General features: G+C 37.3%; 1 protein-coding gene across 2 annotated transcripts in view; it reads right to left on the reverse strand.

The window, feature by feature from the left end:
• Positions 1-18361, reverse strand: part of ponzr6 (plac8 onzin related protein 6) — a 32991-nt gene extending 14630 nt beyond the window's left edge. The window contains exon 1 of one of the 2 annotated variants that reach the window (XM_079867686.1): positions 18119-18361. The gene's annotated coding sequence lies outside the window, so the exon portion shown is untranslated. The remainder of the gene's footprint in view (positions 1-18118) is intronic. The other variant, XM_079867685.1, reaches the window with a different exon arrangement.
• Positions 18362-19303: the final 942 nt, after the last annotated feature.

Raw genomic sequence — 19303 nt, forward strand, 5'->3', positions numbered from 1 at the left:
CACACACACACAAATGTTTCAGTGATATTGGTGTCACATTCACCTTCATCACATTCACCTTCTGTCTTCATCACATTCACCATCTGTCGTCATCACCTGCACCTGCTCCTCATCACCCTCCTCATCATCACCTGCTCCTCATCATCATAACCGTCACCTGTTGTCCTTGTCTTGATCTGTGTATTTAAGTTCCCCTCTCATCCATTATCATTGTCAGTTATTGTTTGTGCACTAGCACTCTGTTATGTTTGTTTTCATGTTGGAAAATAAAACCTTTGTTATATTTGTACCACACACACACACACACACACACACACACACACACACACACACCATCATTTATCATGATTTACCATGGCTGATACCAATACCAATATGAGAAAATGACTATTTTAAACAGCAGGGGGCAGTAAAATACCACTTATTGGCTTAACATGCCATTAATTCATATCATTTTCACCTTTTTAACTGTTATAGAGGCAAATTTTGTCCGATCTGTCTGAAAATTTTCATGCTTGTTCAGGGTGATATTTCACACGTTCTGACTTGTTTTTAAGAAGGTCTGAGCATTGATTAAAGAGATATAGGCTTTCGGGGACACTTGGTAAAGGCCAGATTTTGAAGTGAACCTATTATAGCTATCCAAATGAAGTAGTTCAACTTTTTCTGACAATTATTGATCTAGTGAGTCCAGAGAATTGTATTGCACTAGTTTTGAACATTATGATATGAAAATTATATGATCAGAGATGGAAAAGACCATTTACAGCCAATACAGGCAGTTTACCATAGGAAATATATGATTTTAAAGCTTTTTAACAGTTATAGCGCCACCTATCGTCCGATCTCCATAGAATTTTTCATGCTTGTTAATGATGTTATGTCACATATGCTGACCAATTTTTGTGAAGTTCTGAGTTTTTATTTAGGATTTATAGGCTTTTTAATGTATTTTGACACGCCCATTTTATAAATTACCCTATTACAGCCATCCAAATGCAAAAGTTCAACTTTTTTTTGATAATTATTGATCTAGAGAGTCCAGAGAATTGTCCTAGACTGGTCTGGTTCCGATCGGGCAAAAAACCTAGGACTAGTTCGCAAAAGTAGGTTTTTAACATATTAATGAATAATTAATGAACAGTTTGATTGACAGCAATGGTTCTTGAGGCAAAGTTGTTCAGGATGAGGAGATCTATCAAATGATATGCATATTGTGTGGATATTTGTAACACCACGTGATTACAGAGCCGTAAAACTCGTTAGCGCCAACTAGTGGCCGATTTCTTTCAAAATTCTTACAGACCTTTAGGGCCATGAGCCGAACATGCCCATTGAGTTTCGTTCCGATCGGCCTCCGTTAACCTTGTCTAATAGGTGCTCAAACTTCGTTGGCCGATGGCGGCCATGTTTTTTGAGATACGCCAATGTCCTCATACACATACATGGCACCTTGGACCAAGACACTGCATACCAATTTTCAAGTCAATCGGACTAACGGTCAGGTGGTTATAGCCTGTTTTATGTTTTTTTCATTTTATAGCGCCACCATGAGGCCAATCGTCGCGATTTTTTTACTGTGACCCCAGAGTAAGCTCATACACATGTGTACCAAGTTTGGTGAAGATACCTCATTTACATCGGGAGTTATAGCCATTTTAGTAAAATAGGCCCCTCCCACAACGTACGTTTTGGCGCCCCTTAGCGACCGTGAATCGAAATTTCCACTTTTTTTCGATAATTATTGATATTCAGTCTCCAGAGAACATTTCTGCACTAGTTTGGTTCCAATCGGGCAAAAAACCAGGGACTAGTTCGCAAAAGTAGATTTTTGACAAAATTCAAAATGGCGGAAAATCTATCATGGCGGAAATGAAATCGGAGATATACGTTTTGTTCGTCAGGCGTCCAGCTTTCCAATGATATAACACACTTGAGTCTACGACATACGGTCTAGGAGTTATGAGCAGTTTCGCGCTTTTGGTTGTTATAGCGCCACCTATGGGCCAATCGGGGTCATAATCTCTGAACCTTTCCTCGATTTTTGTACTACCATCTGTCAAAGTTTCAAAGTTCCAGCTCTTACGGTTTGGGCTGCACGATGCGTTTTAGCGGAGAAGAATAATAATAATAATAATAATTAAAGCTGCAAGCAGCATTTATCGGGGTTCAAGCAGTTAAGGCCTTTAAGGCATTTAAGCACAAAAGCATCAAAAGTTATTAAGATTTATTTAGCAAGCATGTAACCACTGACATAATAGATGGAAAAGACCATTTACAGCCAATACAGGCAGTTTACCATGGGATATATATGGTTTTAAAGCTTTTTAACAGTTATAGCGCCACCTATGGTCCGATCTCCATAAAATTGTTTACTGTGACCTCAAATTGAACCCATACACATGTGTACTGAGTTTGGTGAAGATATCTCATTTACTTCTTGAGTTATAGCCATTTGAGTAAAATAGGCTCCTCCCACAACGATTTGCCACATTCTAGAATTATTTAATATGATTCTAGCATGATTTACTATCATATACCATGTTCCAGAATGATTTATTAGGATTCTAGCATGATTTACCTTGATACACCTCATTTCAGTATTATTTACTATGATTTACAATGTTTCTAGCATGATTAACCACATTACTAGCAATTATGTCAAGTGTCAGTGCAAATGAGGTGATGAACACTGACAAAATATTATTGTGTTATAATAGTTAGTTATATACGTGATTTTTAGTGTGTGTCCAAGTATGAATGCAAAAGCACATGTAAAATATTTCATTATTAAGTAGAATGGCCAGCAGAGGGCACTAGAAGACCACTTATTGGCTCACTTTCACTTTAAACCAGTTTTCTGCACTAAAGCAAACCAGTTTTTCCATGTTAACTCAATGCATGCTTACACACACACACACACACACACACACACACACACACACACACACACACACACACATACACACACAGCATAGTTAACCATGGTTTACCATGATATACCACGTTCTAGTATTATTTACCAGGAGATAAACGACAATCTAGTATTATTTACTTTGATTTACCATGTTTCTAGCCTGATTTATCACATTACTAGCAATTATTTGAAGTGTCAGTGCAAATAAAGTGATTAACACTGACAAAATATGATTGTGTTATAATAGTTATTGCTATATAAGTGATTTTTTTAGTGTGTATTCAAGTATGAATGCAAGCACATGTTGAAATATTTCATTAATAAGTAGAATGGCCAGCAGAGGGCAGTAGAAGACCACTTATTGGCTCACTTTCACTTTAAACCAGTTTTCTGCACTAAAGCAAACCAGTTTATCCATGTTAACTCAATGCATGCTTACACACACACACACACACACACACACACACACACACACACACACACACACACACACACACACACACACACACACACACAGCATAGTTAACCATGATTTACCATGATTTACCACATTACTAGCAATTATTTGAAGTGTCAGTGCAAATAAAGTGATTAACACTGACAAAATATGATTGTGTTATAATAGTTATTGCTATATAAGTGATTTTTAGTGTGTATTCAAGTATAAATGCAAGCACATGTGGAAAAATTTAATTAATAAGTAGAATGGCCAGCAGAGGGCAGTAGAAGACCACTTATTGGCTCACTTTCACTTTAAACCTCATGATTTTGACCAGTTTTCTGCACTAAAGCAAACCAGTGTTTCCATGTTAACTCAATAATGCATACTTGCTACATATGCTACACACAATAATGCTACACACACACACACACACACACACACACACACACACACACACACACACACAAATGTTTCAGTGATATTGGTGTCACATTCACCTTCATCACATTCACCTTCTGTCTTCATCACATTCACCATCTGTCGTCATCACCTGCACCTGCTCCTCATCACCCTCCTCATCATCACCTGCTCCTCATCATCATAACCGTCACCTGTTGTCCTTGTCTTGATCTGTGTATTTAAGTTCCCCTCTCATCCATTATCATTGTCGGTTATTGTTTGTGCACTAGCACTCTGTTATGTTTGTTTTCATGTTGGAAAATAAAACCTTTGTTATATTTGTACCACACACACACACACACACACACACACACCATCATTTATCATGATTTACCATGGCTGATACCAATACCAATATGAGAAAATGACTATTTTAAACAGCAGGGGGCAGTAAAATACCACTTATTGGCTTAACATGCCATTAATTCATATCATTTTCACCTTTTTAACTGTTATAGAGGCAAATTTTGTCCGATCTGTCTGAAAATTTTCATGCTTGTTCAGGGTGATATTTCACACGTTCTGACTTGTTTTTAAGAAGGTCTGAGCATTGATTAAAGAGATATAGGCTTTCGGGGACACTTGGTAAAGGCCAGATTTTGAAGTGAACCTATTATAGCTATCCAAATGAAGTAGTTCAACTTTTTCTGACAATTATTGATCTAGTGAGTCCAGAGAATTGTATTGCACTAGTTTTGAACATTATGATATGAAAATTATATGATCAGAGATGGAAAAGACCATTTACAGCCAATACAGGCAGTTTACCATAGGAAATATATGATTTTAAAGCTTTTTAACAGTTATAGCGCCAACTATCGTCCGATCTCCATAGAATTTTGCATGCTTGTTAATGATGTTATGACACATAGGCTGACCAATTTTTGTGAAGTTCTGAGTTTTTATTTAGGATTTATAGGCTTTTTAATGTATTTTGACACGCCCATTTTATAAATTACCCTATTACAGCCATCCAAATGCAAAAGTTCAACTTTTTTTGGATAATTATTGATCTAGAGAGTCCAGAGAATTGTCCTAGACTGGTCTGGTTCCGATCGGGCAAAAAACCTAGGACTAGTTCGCAAAAGTAGGTTTTTAACATATTAATGAATAATTAATGAACAGTTTGATTGACAGCAATGGTTCTTGAGGCAAAGTTGTTCAGGATGAGGAGATCTATCAAATGATATGCATATTGTGTGGATATTTGTAACACCACGTGATTACAGAGCCGTAAAACTCGTTAGCGCCAACTAGTGGCCGATTTCTTTCAAAATTCTTACAGACCTTTAGGGCCATGAGCCGAACATGCCCATTGAGTTTCGTTCCGATCGGCCTCCGTTAACCTTGTCTAATAGGTGCTCAAACTTCGTTGGCCGATGGCGGCCATGTTTTTTGAGATACGCCAATGTCCTCATACACATACATGGCACCTTGGACCAAGACACTGCATACCAATTTTCAAGTCAAACGGACTAACGGTCAGGTGGTTATAGCCTGTTTTATGTTTTTTTCATTTTATAGCGCCACCATGAGGCCAATCGTCGCGATTTTTTTACTGTGACCCCAGAGTAAGCTCATACACATGTGTACCAAGTTTGGTGAAGATACCTCATTTACATCGGGAGTTATAGCCATTTTAGTAAAATAGGCCCCTCCCACAACGTACGTTTTGGCGCCCCTTAGCGACCGTGAATCGAAATTTCCACTTTTTTTCGATAATTATTGATATTCAGTCTCCAGAGAACATTTCTGCACTAGATTGGTTCCAATCGGGCAAAAAACCAGGGACTAGTTCGCAAAAGTAGATTTTTGACAAAATTCAAAATGGCGGAAAATCTATCATGGCGGAAATGAAATCGGAGATATACGTTTTGTTCGTCAGGCGTCCAGCTTTCCAATGATATAAGACACTTGAGTCTACGACATACGGTCTAGGAGTTATGAGCAGTTTCGCGCTTTTGGTTGTTATAGCGCCACCTATGGGCCAATCGGGGTCATAATCTCTGAACCTTTCCTCGATTTTTGTACTACCATATGTCAAAGTTTCAAAGTTCCAGCTCTTACGGTTTGGGCTGCACGATGCGTTTTACGGCGGAATAATAATAATAATAATAATAATTAAAGCTGCAAGCAGCATTTATCGGGGTTCAAGCAGTTAAGGCCTTTAAGGCATTTAAGCACAAAAGCATCAAAAGTTATTAAGATTTATTTAGCAAGCATGTAACCACTGACATAATAGATGGAAAAGACCATTTACAGCCAATACAGGCAATTTGCCATGGGATATATATGGTTTTAAAGCTTTTTAACAGTTATAGCGCCACCTATGGTCCGATCTCCATAAAATTGTTTACTGTGACCTCAAATTGAACCCATACACATGTGTACTGAGTTTGGTGAAGATATCTCATTTACTTCTTGAGTTATAGCCATTTGAGTAAAATAGGCTCCTCCCACAACGATTTGCCACATTCTAGAATTATTTAATATGATTCTAGCATGATTTACTATCATATACCATGTTCCAGAATGATTTATTAGGATTCTAGCATGATTTACCTTGATACACCTCATTTCAGTATTATTTACTATGATTTACAATGTTTCTAGCATGATTAACCACATTACTAGCAATTATGTGAAGTGTCAGTGCAAATGAGGTGATGAACACTGACAAAATATTATTGTGTTATAATAGTTAGTTATATACGTGATTTTTAGTGTGTGTCCAAGTATGAATGCAAAAGCACTTGTAAAATATTTCATTATTAAGTAGAATGGCCAGCAGAGGGCACTAGAAGACCACTTATTGGCTCACTTTCACTTTAAACCAGTTTTCTGCACTAAAGCAAACCAGTTTTTCCATGTTAACTCAATGCATGCTTACACACACACACACACACACACACACACACACACACACACACACACACACACACACACACACACACACACACACACACACACACACACACATACACACACAGCATAGTTAACCATGATTTACCATGATATACCACGTTCTAGTATTATTTACCAGGAGATAAACGACAATCTAGTATTATTTACTTTGATTTACCATGTTTCTAGCCTGATTTATCACATTACTAGCAATTATTTGAAGTGTCAGTGCAAATAAAGTGATTAACACTGACAAAATATGATTGTGTTATAATAGTTATTGCTATATAAGTGATTTTTTTAGTGTGTATTCAAGTATGAATGCAAGCACATGTTGAAATATTTCATTAATAAGTAGAATGGCCAGCAGAGGGCAGTAGAAGACCACTTATTGGCTCACTTTCACTTTAAACCAGTTTTCTGCACTAAAGCAAACCAGTTTATCCATGTTAACTCAATGCATGCTTACACACACACACACACACACACACACACACACACACACACACACACACACACACACACACACAGCATAGTTAACCATGATTTACCATGATTTACCACATTACTAGCAATTATTTGAAGTGTCAGTGCAAATAAAGTGATTAACACTGACAAAATATGATTGTGTTATAATAGTTATTGCTATATAAGTGATTTTTAGTGTGTATTCAAGTATAAATGCAAGCACATGTGGAAAAATTTAATTAATAAGTAGAATGGCCAGCAGAGGGCAGTAGAAGACCACTTATTGGCTCACTTTCACTTTAAACCTCATGATTTTGACCAGTTTTCTGCACTAAAGCAAACCAGTGTTTCCATGTTAACTCAATAATGCATACTTGCTACATATGCTACACACACGAATGCTACACACACACACACACACACACACACACACACACACACACACACACACACACACACACACACAAATGTTTCAGTGATATTAGTGTCACATTCACCTTCATCACATTCACCTTCTGTCTTCATCACATTCACCATCTGTCGTCATCACCTGCACCTGCTCCTCATCACCCTCCTCATCATCACCTGCTCCTCATCATCATAACCGTCACCTGTTGTCCTTGTCTTGATCTGTGTATTTAAGTTCCCCTCTCATCCATTATCATTGTCGGTTATTGTTTGTGCACTAGCACTCTGTTATGTTTGTTTTCATGTTGGAAAATAAAACCTTTGTTATATTTGTACCACACACACACACACACACACACACACACACACACACACACACACACACACACACACACACACACACACACCATCATTTATCATGATTTACCATGGCTGATACCAATACCAATATGAGAAAATGACTATTTTAAACAGCAGGGGGCAGTAAAATACCACTTATTGGCTTAACATGCCATTAATTCATATCATTTTCACCTTTTTAACTGTTATAGAGGCAAATTTTGTCCGATCTGTCTGAAAATTTTCATGCTAGTTCAGGGTAATATTTCACACGTTCTGACTTGTTTTTAAGAAGGTCTGAGCATTGATTAAAGAGATATAGGCTTTCGGGGACACTTGGTAAAGGCCAGATTTTGAAGTGAACCTATTATAGCTATCCAAATGAAGTAGTTCAACTTTTTCTGACAATTATTGATCTAGTGAGTCCAGAGAATTGTATTGCACTAGTTTTGAACATTATGATATGAAAATTATATGATCAGAGATGGAAAAGACCATTTACAGCCAATACAGGCAGTTTACCATAGGAAATATATGATTTTAAAGCTTTTTAACAGTTATAGCGCCACCTATCGTCCGATCTCCATAGAATTTTTCATGCTTGTTAATGATGTTATGTCACATATGCTGACCAATTTTTGTGAAGTTCTGAGTTTTTATTTAGGATTTATAGGGTTTTTAGTGTATTTTGCCACGCCCATTTTATAAATGACCCTATTACAGCCATCCAAATGCAAAAGTTCAACTTTTTTTTGATAATTATTGATCTAGAGAGTCCAGAGAATTGTCCTAGACTGGTCTGGTTCCGATCGGGCAAAAAACCTAGGACTAGTTCGCAAAAGTAGTTTTTTAACATATTAATGAATAATTAATGAACAGTTTGATTGACAGCAATGGTTCTTGAGGCAAAGTTGTTCAGGATGAGGAGATCTATCAAATGATATGCATATTGTGTGGATATTTGTAACACCACGTGATTACAGAGCCGTAAAACTCGTTAGCGCCAACTAGTGGCCAATTTCTTTCAAAATTCTTACAGACCTTTAGGGCCATGAGCCGAACATGCCCATTGAGTTTCGTTCCGATCGGCCTCCGTTAACCTTGTCTAATAGGTGTTAAAATTTCATTGGCCAATGGCGGCCATGTTTTTTGAGATACGCAAATGTCCTCATACACATACATGGCACCTTGGACCAAGACACTGCATACCAATTTTCAAGTCAATCGGACTAACGGTCAGGTGGTTATAGCCTGTTTTATGTTTTTTTCATTTTATAGCGCCACCATGAGGCCAATCGTCGCGATTTTTTTACTGTGACCCCAGAGTAAGCTCATACACATGTGTACCAAGTTTGGTGAAGATACCTCATTTACATCGGGAGTTACAGCCATTTTAGTAAAATAGGCCCCTCCCACAACGTACGTTTTGGCGCCCCTTAGTGACCGTGAATCGAAATTTCCACTTTTTTTCGATAATTATTGATATTCAGTCTCCAGAGAACATTTCTGCATTAGTTTGGTTCCAATCGGGCAAAAAACCAGGGACTAGTTCGCAAAAATAGATTTTTGACAAAATTCAAAATGGCGGAAAATCTATCATGGCGGAAATGAAATCGGAGATATACGTTTTGTTCGTCAGGCGTCCAGCTTTCCAATGATATAAGACACTTGAGTCTACGACATACGGTCTAGGAGTTATGAGCAGTTTCGCGCTTTTGGTTGTTATAGCGCCACCTATGGGCCAATCGGGGTCATAATCTCTGAACCTTTCCTCGATTTTTGTACTACCATCTGTCAAAGTTTCAAAGTTCCAGCTCTTACGGTTTGGGCTGCACGATGCGTTTTAGCGGAGAAGAATAATAATAATAATTAAAGCTGCAAGCAGCATTTATCGGGGTTCAAGCAGTTAAGGCCTTTAAGGCATTTAAGCACAAAAGCATCAAAAGTTATTAAGATTTATTTAGCAAGCATGTAACCACTGACATAATAGATGGAAAAGACCATTTACAGCCAATACAGGCAATTTGCCATGGGATATATATGGTTTTAAAGCTTTTTAACAGTTATAGCGCCACCTATGGTCCGATCTCCATAAAATTGTTTACTGTGACCTCAAATTGAACCCATACACATGTGTACTGAGTTTGGTGAAGATATCTCATTTACTTCTTGAGTTATAGCCATTTGAGTAAAATAGGCTCCTCCCACAACGATTTGCCACATTCTAGAATTATTTAATATGATTCTAGCATGATTTACTATCATATACCATGTTCCAGAATGATTTATTAGGATTCTAGCATGATTTACCTTGATACACCTCATTTCAGTATTATTTACTATGATTTACAATGTTTCTAGCATGATTAACCACATTACTAGCAATTATGTGAAGTGTCAGTGCAAATGAGGTGATGAACACTGACAAAATATTATTGTGTTATAATAGTTAGTTATATACGTGATTTTTAGTGTGTGTCCAAGTATGAATGCAAAAGCACTTGTAAAATATTTCATTATTAAGTAGAATGGCCAGCAGAGGGCACTAGAAGACCACTTATTGGCTCACTTTCACTTTAAACCAGTTTTCTGCACTAAAGCAAACCAGTTTTTCCATGTTAACTCAATGCATGCTTACACACACACACACACACACACACACACACACACACACACACACACACACACACACACACACACACACACACACACACACACACACACACACACATACACACACAGCATAGTTAACCATGATTTACCATGATATACCACGTTCTAGTATTATTTACCAGGAGATAAACGACAATCTAGTATTATTTACTTTGATTTACCATGTTTCTAGCCTGATTTATCACATTACTAGCAATTATTTGAAGTGTCAGTGCAAATAAAGTGATTAACACTGACAAAATATGATTGTGTTATAATAGTTATTGCTATATAAGTGATTTTTTTAGTGTGTATTCAAGTATGAATGCAAGCACATGTTGAAATATTTCATTAATAAGTAGAATGGCCAGCAGAGGGCAGTAGAAGACCACTTATTGGCTCACTTTCACTTTAAACCAGTTTTCTGCACTAAAGCAAACCAGTTTATCCATGTTAACTCAATGCATGCTTACACACACACACACACACACACACACACACACACACACACACACACACACACACACACACACACACACACACAGCATAGTTAACCATGATTTACCATGATTTACCACATTACTAGCAATTATTTGAAGTGTCAGTGCAAATAAAGTGATTAACACTGACAAAATATGATTGTGTTATAATAGTTATTGCTATATAAGTGATTTTTAGTGTGTATTCAAGTATAAATGCAAGCACATGTGGAAAAATTTAATTAATAAGTAGAATGGCCAGCAGAGGGCAGTAGAAGACCACTTATTGGCTCACTTTCACTTTAAACCTCATGATTTTGACCAGTTTTCTGCACTAAAGCAAACCAGTGTTTCCATGTTAACTCAATAATGCATACTTGCTACATATGCTACACACAATAATGCTACACACACACACACACACACACACACACACACACACACACACACACACACACACACAAATGTTTCAGTGATATTGGTGTCACATTCACCTTCATCACATTCACCTTCTGTCTTCATCACATTCACCATCTGTCGTCATCACCTGCACCTGCTCCTCATCACCCTCCTCATCATCACCTGCTCCTCATCATCATAACCGTCACCTGTTGTCCTTGTCTTGATCTGTGTATTTAAGTTCCCCTCTCATCCATTATCATTGTCAGTTATTGTTTGTGCACTAGCACTCTGTTATGTTTGTTTTCATGTTGGAAAATAAAACCTTTGTTATATTTGTACCACACACACACACACACACACACACACACACACACACACACACACACACCATAATTTATCATGATTTACCATGGCTGATACCAATACCAATATGAGAAAATGACTATTTTAAACAGCAGGGGGCAGTAAAATACCACTTATTGGCTTAACATGCCATTAATTCATATCATTTTCACCTTTTTAACTGTTATAGAGGCAAATTTTGTCCGATCTGTCTGAAAATTTTCATGCTAGTTCAGGGTAATATTTCACACGTTCTGACTTGTTTTTAAGAAGGTCTGAGCATTGATTAAAGAGATATAGGCTTTCGGGGACACTTGGTAAAGGCCAGATTTTGAAGTGAACCTATTATAGCTATCCAAATGAAGTAGTTCAACTTTTTCTGACAATTATTGATCTAGTGAGTCCAGAGAATTGTATTGCACTAGTTTTGAACATTATGATATGAAAATTATATGATCAGAGATGGAAAAGACCATTTACAGCCAATACAGGCAGTTTACCATAGGAAATATATGATTTTAAAGCTTTTTAACAGTTATAGCGCCACCTATCGTCCGATCTCCATAGAATTTTTCATGCTTGTTAATGATGTTATGTCACATATGCTGACCAATTTTTGTGAAGTTCTGAGTTTTTATTTAGGATTTATAGGGTTTTTAGTGTATTTTGCCACGCCCATTTTATAAATGACCCTATTACAGCCATCCAAATGCAAAAGTTCAACTTTTTTTTGATAATTATTGATCTAGAGAGTCCAGAGAATTGTCCTAGACTGGTCTGGTTCCGATCGGGCAAAAAACCTAGGACTAGTTCGCAAAAGTAGTTTTTTAACATATTAATGAATAATTAATGAACAGTTTGATTGACAGCAATGGTTCTTGAGGCAAAGTTGTTCAGGATGAGGAGATCTATCAAATGATATGCATATTGTGTGGATATTTGTAACACCACGTGATTACAGAGCCGTAAAACTCGTTAGCGCCAACTAGTGGCCAATTTCTTTCAAAATTCTTACAGACCTTTAGGGCCATGAGCCGAACATGCCCATTGAGTTTCGTTCCGATCGGCCTCCGTTAACCTTGTCTAATAGGTGTTAAAATTTCATTGGCCAATGGCGGCCATGTTTTTTGAGATACGCAAATGTCCTCATACACATACATGGCACCTTGGACCAAGACACTGCATACCAATTTTCAAGTCAATCGGACTAACGGTCAGGTGGTTATAGCCTGTTTTATGTTTTTTTCATTTTATAGCGCCACCATGAGGCCAATCGTCGCGATTTTTTTACTGTGACCCCAGAGTAAGCTCATACACATGTGTACCAAGTTTGGTGAAGATACCTCATTTACATCGGGAGTTACAGCCATTTTAGTAAAATAGGCCCCTCCCACAACGTACGTTTTGGCGCCCCTTAGTGACCGTGAATCGAAATTTCCACTTTTTTTCGATAATTATTGATATTCAGTCTCCAGAGAACATTTCTGCATTAGTTTGGTTCCAATCGGGCAAAAAACCAGGGACTAGTTCGCAAAAATAGATTTTTGACAAAATTCAAAATGGCGGAAAATCTATCATGGCGGAAATGAAATCGGAGATATACGTTTTGTTCGTCAGGCGTCCAGCTTTCCAATGATATAAGACACTTGAGTCTACGACATACGGTCTAGGAGTTATGAGCAGTTTCGCGCTTTTGGTTGTTATAGCGCCACCTATGGGCCAATCGGGGTCATAATCTCTGAACCTTTCCTCGATTTTTGTACTACCATCTGTCAAAGTTTCAAAGTTCCAGCTCTTACGGTTTGGGCTGCACGATGCGTTTTAGCGGAGAAGAATAATAATAATAATAATAAAAATCCTTACAATTACAATAGGGTTTCAGCACTTCGTGCTTGAACCCCTAATAATAAAAATCCTTACAATTACAATAGGGTTTCAGCACTTCGTGCTTGAACCCCTAAAAATCCTTACAATTACAATAGGGTTTCAGCACTTCGTGCTTGAACCCCTAATAATAATAAAAATCAGCACAATTACAATAGGGTTTCAGCACTTCGTGCTTGAACCCCTAATAATAAAAATCAGTACAATTACAATAGGGTTTCAGCACTTCGTGCTTGAACCCCTAATAAAAATCAGCACAATTACAATAGGGTTTCAGCACTTCGTGCTTGAACCCCTAATAATAATAAAAATCAGTACAATTACAATAGGGTTTCAGCACTTCGTGCTTGAACCCCTAAAAAAGTCTGGTACAAAACCCCACTCTCAGGCATGACGGCGTAACGTTACGATTATAACGTAAGACTACAGAAAACATGACAGACGTTAGCTTCAGTAAAGTTAGCTTCATTCATTGAGAGAAAAGGTATGACGTCACATGTGCGCCTTTTGGGTTTGTAGTCTTTGTAATTACGTATTTTCACAGTCTTATACCTCACCAGTTTTACATCAAACTGCGACTTTCTTGACTTAAGAATGTATCTTTTAAATTGACAAACATCATATGTGTAATTCAGGGCATAATTCAAACGAGATCAAAATATTTGTTGTCTCTCGCCATTGACCAATGTCCCCTTATTATGTCGAAATAATTAGATATTATGTCGAAATAACAGATATTATGTTGAAATAACAACTTATTATGTCGAAATAATGATATATTATGTTGAAATAACGAGATATGTTGAAATAACGACTTAATATCTTGGAATAACAAGATACGTTTTCTTTTTTTCTCTTCACCATGCGGTTCAGGGCTTCCATAGAATACAGCCTGAATATAATTGCTTCCAGAAATTATTTTTGCGGGTGCTATCGGGGTGCTTTGGTCTTTCTCGGGGTGCTGAAGCACCTGCTAGCCCCTCCCCAGCACCGCCCATGATTATGATTGCAAGCATTATCAATATATCTCAAACGTCCCAATGCGTAGGCCTATGCTGTTTATACGAGTGTTCTCGTATAAACAAATATCTCGTAGCACCCTAAATCTACAACATCTTCCCGAGCCCCGTTTTGCTGAATTAGGAACAAATACTACTCTATTTTTACTTTCTACGGCAGAAATTGTAAGAGTATGTGCTTCTGAATTCAGCATTTATTTGATGGGGAGAAGGGTGTGGCCTCAAAATGAAAGTTAAATGACTTAAATTAATAAACCGTTACGTTTGCTAAAATGCATAATACATGGAACAGTTTGCAGAGGGCCTAAACTCGTCAATTGTCAATTGCCAGTTGGTCTGTAACATTTTTATGAATGCTAACAATGCAATGGTATAAAATTCTGTCAAAAAATGCCCGTCTCAGAGTAGTAAACAGTCGGTTATGGCTCAAGTGAACTAAACAGTAGAGAAAGACAACATGTGCATCAGTATCAGTGTATTGGATCTGTGCATCAGGTCTTAAAGAGACAGCAGCTATAATTATAATTACTATTATTATTTTGTGTTGTCCTGTTTCATCCGGTAAAATAAACCATGTAGTCTTCCTCTAAATGAAGTCAAGCTATTTAAACAGTAAACATGATTTGAGAGCGCTCCCACATGTGCTTGTCTTGATCAATGCAAGAGCAAGAGCTGTATTATATCTGTGTATTAGCTCTTAAAGAGACAGCAGCCTAATATTTCACCTGCTGTCTGTGATTTTAATACCCTGGTTGACACCAGACTCTTCTCAGTTGTAACTGAGAGTGGGTCTGGGTTGTAATGGAAATTTTACATTTAGATGTGTTTTTTACTTTTAGGTGTGTGCAACTTGTGTTAACGTTGAACATTTATTTTTACTCATAAGCATTTAAAGAAATAATCATATAAGCTAAAGTACATTATTAAAGATATGTAACCAAGTTTTAGAAATGTATAAGTTAAGATAAGTTTGCAGGGACAAGATGTTCTGGGTTAGAAGACTAAGTAACAAAGAGACAATGTGTACTTCAAGTGACCTATTGTATACTTCAAGTGTGAAAAGTATGTGCGCAGCTTTGATGAAAATAGAGATAAGCAAAATGTGTAAAAAAGCTGCAGCTAATAACAGGAAACTTTTGCAGACGTGATATTGTTCTGTCTAGATAGAATTTATGTTAGACAAGAGATCTTGAACAAAAATCCTTTTAAGGTAAACCAAGGCGATCTTTTGAGACAGACCAGGATGTGTTAAGGGTATATAAGCTGGGCAAAAAGGAGAAGTCAGCGCCTTCTCATATCAGACTCTGACTGATGTGTGAACAGCCTTTCTTGCAAGAAATAAAGATCTTTATAACTTTTGAAATTTCCAGCTGTCTTCCAATTATTATTTAAAGTCGTGAAAGTAATTTCCACGACAGGGTAAGGTTCATTCACAGCCCATTTCCAAAGGGCCGTCACCAGCGGACGCCGCTCAAATGCCTCTGGGCGCATTGGATAGACCTAAAACCAATCAGAGAGATGAAGGAGATGACATATGCAGAGCTGCTGGCGACCGCTTCGAATTAATTCTTCGTTGTCAGTGCCAATTTGTAGAGCTGAGAGTCCAAGCTTGGTCGCTTCCTTGACCTGATCCTCCATGAGGGCTACGGCTACCAATGGAGAAATAACCATTACCAGGGGGCTCTCGCTAAGACCCATTCGTTTAGCCACCAACGGGGCAAGCTGGTATATCAGACTTTTGCCGAATCCAGTCGGCAAGACTGCAACAACATCTTTTTTTAGATATGAAGGCTTCGAGTGTTGTTCTTTGCTCGGTTTTTAACAAAAAGGAAACGTTCAAATCGCTTAAAACAGACGCGATAGCTGATTCGAACAAGTGATATTGCAGATGTTCCACGGCGGCAGCCATCTTTGTTATGTACAAAATCTGCTTCAACGTCGCTGCGCTATCGGCATCGTGTAAAGCCCGCCTCAACGTTTGTGATTGGTGCCTCGATTTGGAAAAATTGGAAACGTGCTTGAATGGGCTCCTGGCCAGACGGACTTGCAGAGCAAATCTCAAATTTGCCGGAAGTTCGTCAGGGTTTTCCCAGGCTATGATTTTAATGTTAGTCAAACAAAAAAGGACAAAGAAAAACTGAATAACTTTTGTAGCTTTAACTTTAATAAGGATAAATCCATTTAATTTGTACAGTGAAGACTATCCAGTTATTTTACATTTGGTTATTCAATGTCTATATCTGAAATCTATCCTTTTTATAATTATTATTATTATACTTTAGTGAGATTACATTTAATTATTATTCGCGAGGGTTTTCCAGTTTCAATTTAACCTGAACATGTCACATAAATTACACATGAATTACTCTTTTGTGTTATCATGGCCTAAACCCATACAACAGGTAATGATATTTCCACTATAAATAGACTTGTTGCTAGCAGACATTAGGTTACATGAATAGCAGAGCTAAACTGTGTTGAAAGAGCATAATAACATTAAAACCACACTGGATATTGTTTTAAAGGTTATAGCATCACAAAAAAACTCAAAAGCCGAGAGTAAAAACAGTTATCCGTGCATCTACCGAAACCTGTCCCATTTTTGCATAGCTCACATAATCTAAAATGAAGTACTTTTTGAGCACAATTTTAGGCAGTTGTATAGCAAGTCTAGACAGGTTTGTGAACAGAGAGGATTTAAATTGCATCACATTAAATGGATACGGCCACGATGTATTATATCCACTACAATCAGAGATCACGTTGAAACTCGAGCCGGATCGAAAGAGAAAAATCCCTTCTCCACCCGTAAGGACGGTCACTTCCTCGCCCCGGCACAGGGGAACACAATGCAAATTCCCACACCCTTTGTTCTCCCTGTAAAGAGCATCAGAACATAATACGAGGAAGGAAAAGTGATGGAAAATCATGGAGCAGAAACGCTGCCAATGTCCACAGAACAACATGAAATGAAAGGACGTAAGTGAGGTCCGGGAAACTGGATTTTCATATATTTCCCTCCTTATTTTACATGTAAATACCCTCCAGGTTCTCCAGGATGCAAAACGTTTAGCATGAAGCATTAGACACGGCTGTAAAAACAAGTGCTCTAGAAACCCTCGAGGATGTGATTTTTTTTTTGAAAGTATTAAGAAGTGCTACTGTCATTTACAATTAAAGCCGCAGTGCCTGAACACGCATAAACTAACACTAAATGAGAAACATTACACTTCTAGACAACTTTGTTGATGTGTAAAAGCTCATTTAAAAGCAAAAAAGTCCTAAAACATAAAAAAAAAACTCTTACAAAAAGTCATGAGACACAGGAACAGTTCAGAAATGCGATACCACATAAAACAAGTGATGCAAATATTTGCAGAAGTGTAGAAAACAGTGTACTTGCCCAAAGCCTGGTCTTCAGAGGGTGTGTGTGTGTGTATGTGAGAGAGAGTCGTTTGTGTCGACACTCTGCTGTTCACGGGGGGGAGGAAACCAAAAAGCCATCGTGACCACAGGTGAGCACGTCACACACACCCTTCCTTCATCATCAGTGCAGCACAATAGTAGAAAAACAGGTGCATTTCTGTTGTGATCAAGCAATTAAAGACACTGACAATCATTAGACATTGTTATTCATCCTGAATGCAAACCAGTTAACAATGACATTTAGAAAAGTTGATATTATGATCATGTAATGCTATATATGTATGCATCTTCACAGTGTTTACATGCTTTAGACACTGTTTATCATGGTGCACTGAGGTTCATAATAAATCTTAAAACCCTCACTCATCATTGTGTGTTGTATGCTCGGGTTGGATAGTCTGCTTTGTCCATCCGAAGACAAAAAACACTGGCATGTTTTTATTTATAAATCTATCCTGGGTTTACTTCCATCATATCTTCATACCTACACTGTAAACAGTATGTTTGTAGCTATAGCATACGGTACCAGGAATTATTCTTACTGTCTGTTGGTGGACAGTAACAAAGGACATTTACTTGAGTACTGTACTTAACTACACTTTTTGAGGATCTGTACTTTACTTGAGTATTATTTTTTTTCTGGAAACTTTTTACTTTAACTTCACTACATTTGAAAGACAAATATTGTACTTTTTACTCCACTACAATTCTGTCAAGGTCCTTGGGTAGAATAAAGCAATAAGCCCCACAAAGCCGTGTTTTATAAATAAAATATTAAAATAAAATAAATATTTAAATTAATATTTTTTATTTTATTTTGTGTATTTTTTTATATTTATTATTTTTTGTTTATTTGACACAAAATGTTGATTTAAAAAGGAGTTTATGATCATGTAATTACATGTCTTGGTTGAATTCTAATGTAGAATGCGGTGTGTTATTTCTTGATAGCAGCCGCTGCTAAGTATAACACACCGTTGCCATGAAAAACAGAGCGTTGCTATGGACGCAGGATTCTAACCGTAGAGACGAAACAGACTATTTTCTTTAGCGGAAGCAATGCAATCGTTTTTAAATCAATAAACTCCTTTTTAAATCAATATTTTGTGTCAAATTATTGATTTATTTTGTAGGTAGCCATGTAATAAGCGGGATAATGTAG

This window comes from Squalius cephalus (assembly GCF_949319135.1).
Source record: "Squalius cephalus genome assembly, chromosome: 3".
Lineage (NCBI taxonomy): Eukaryota > Metazoa > Chordata > Actinopteri > Cypriniformes > Leuciscidae > Squalius > Squalius cephalus.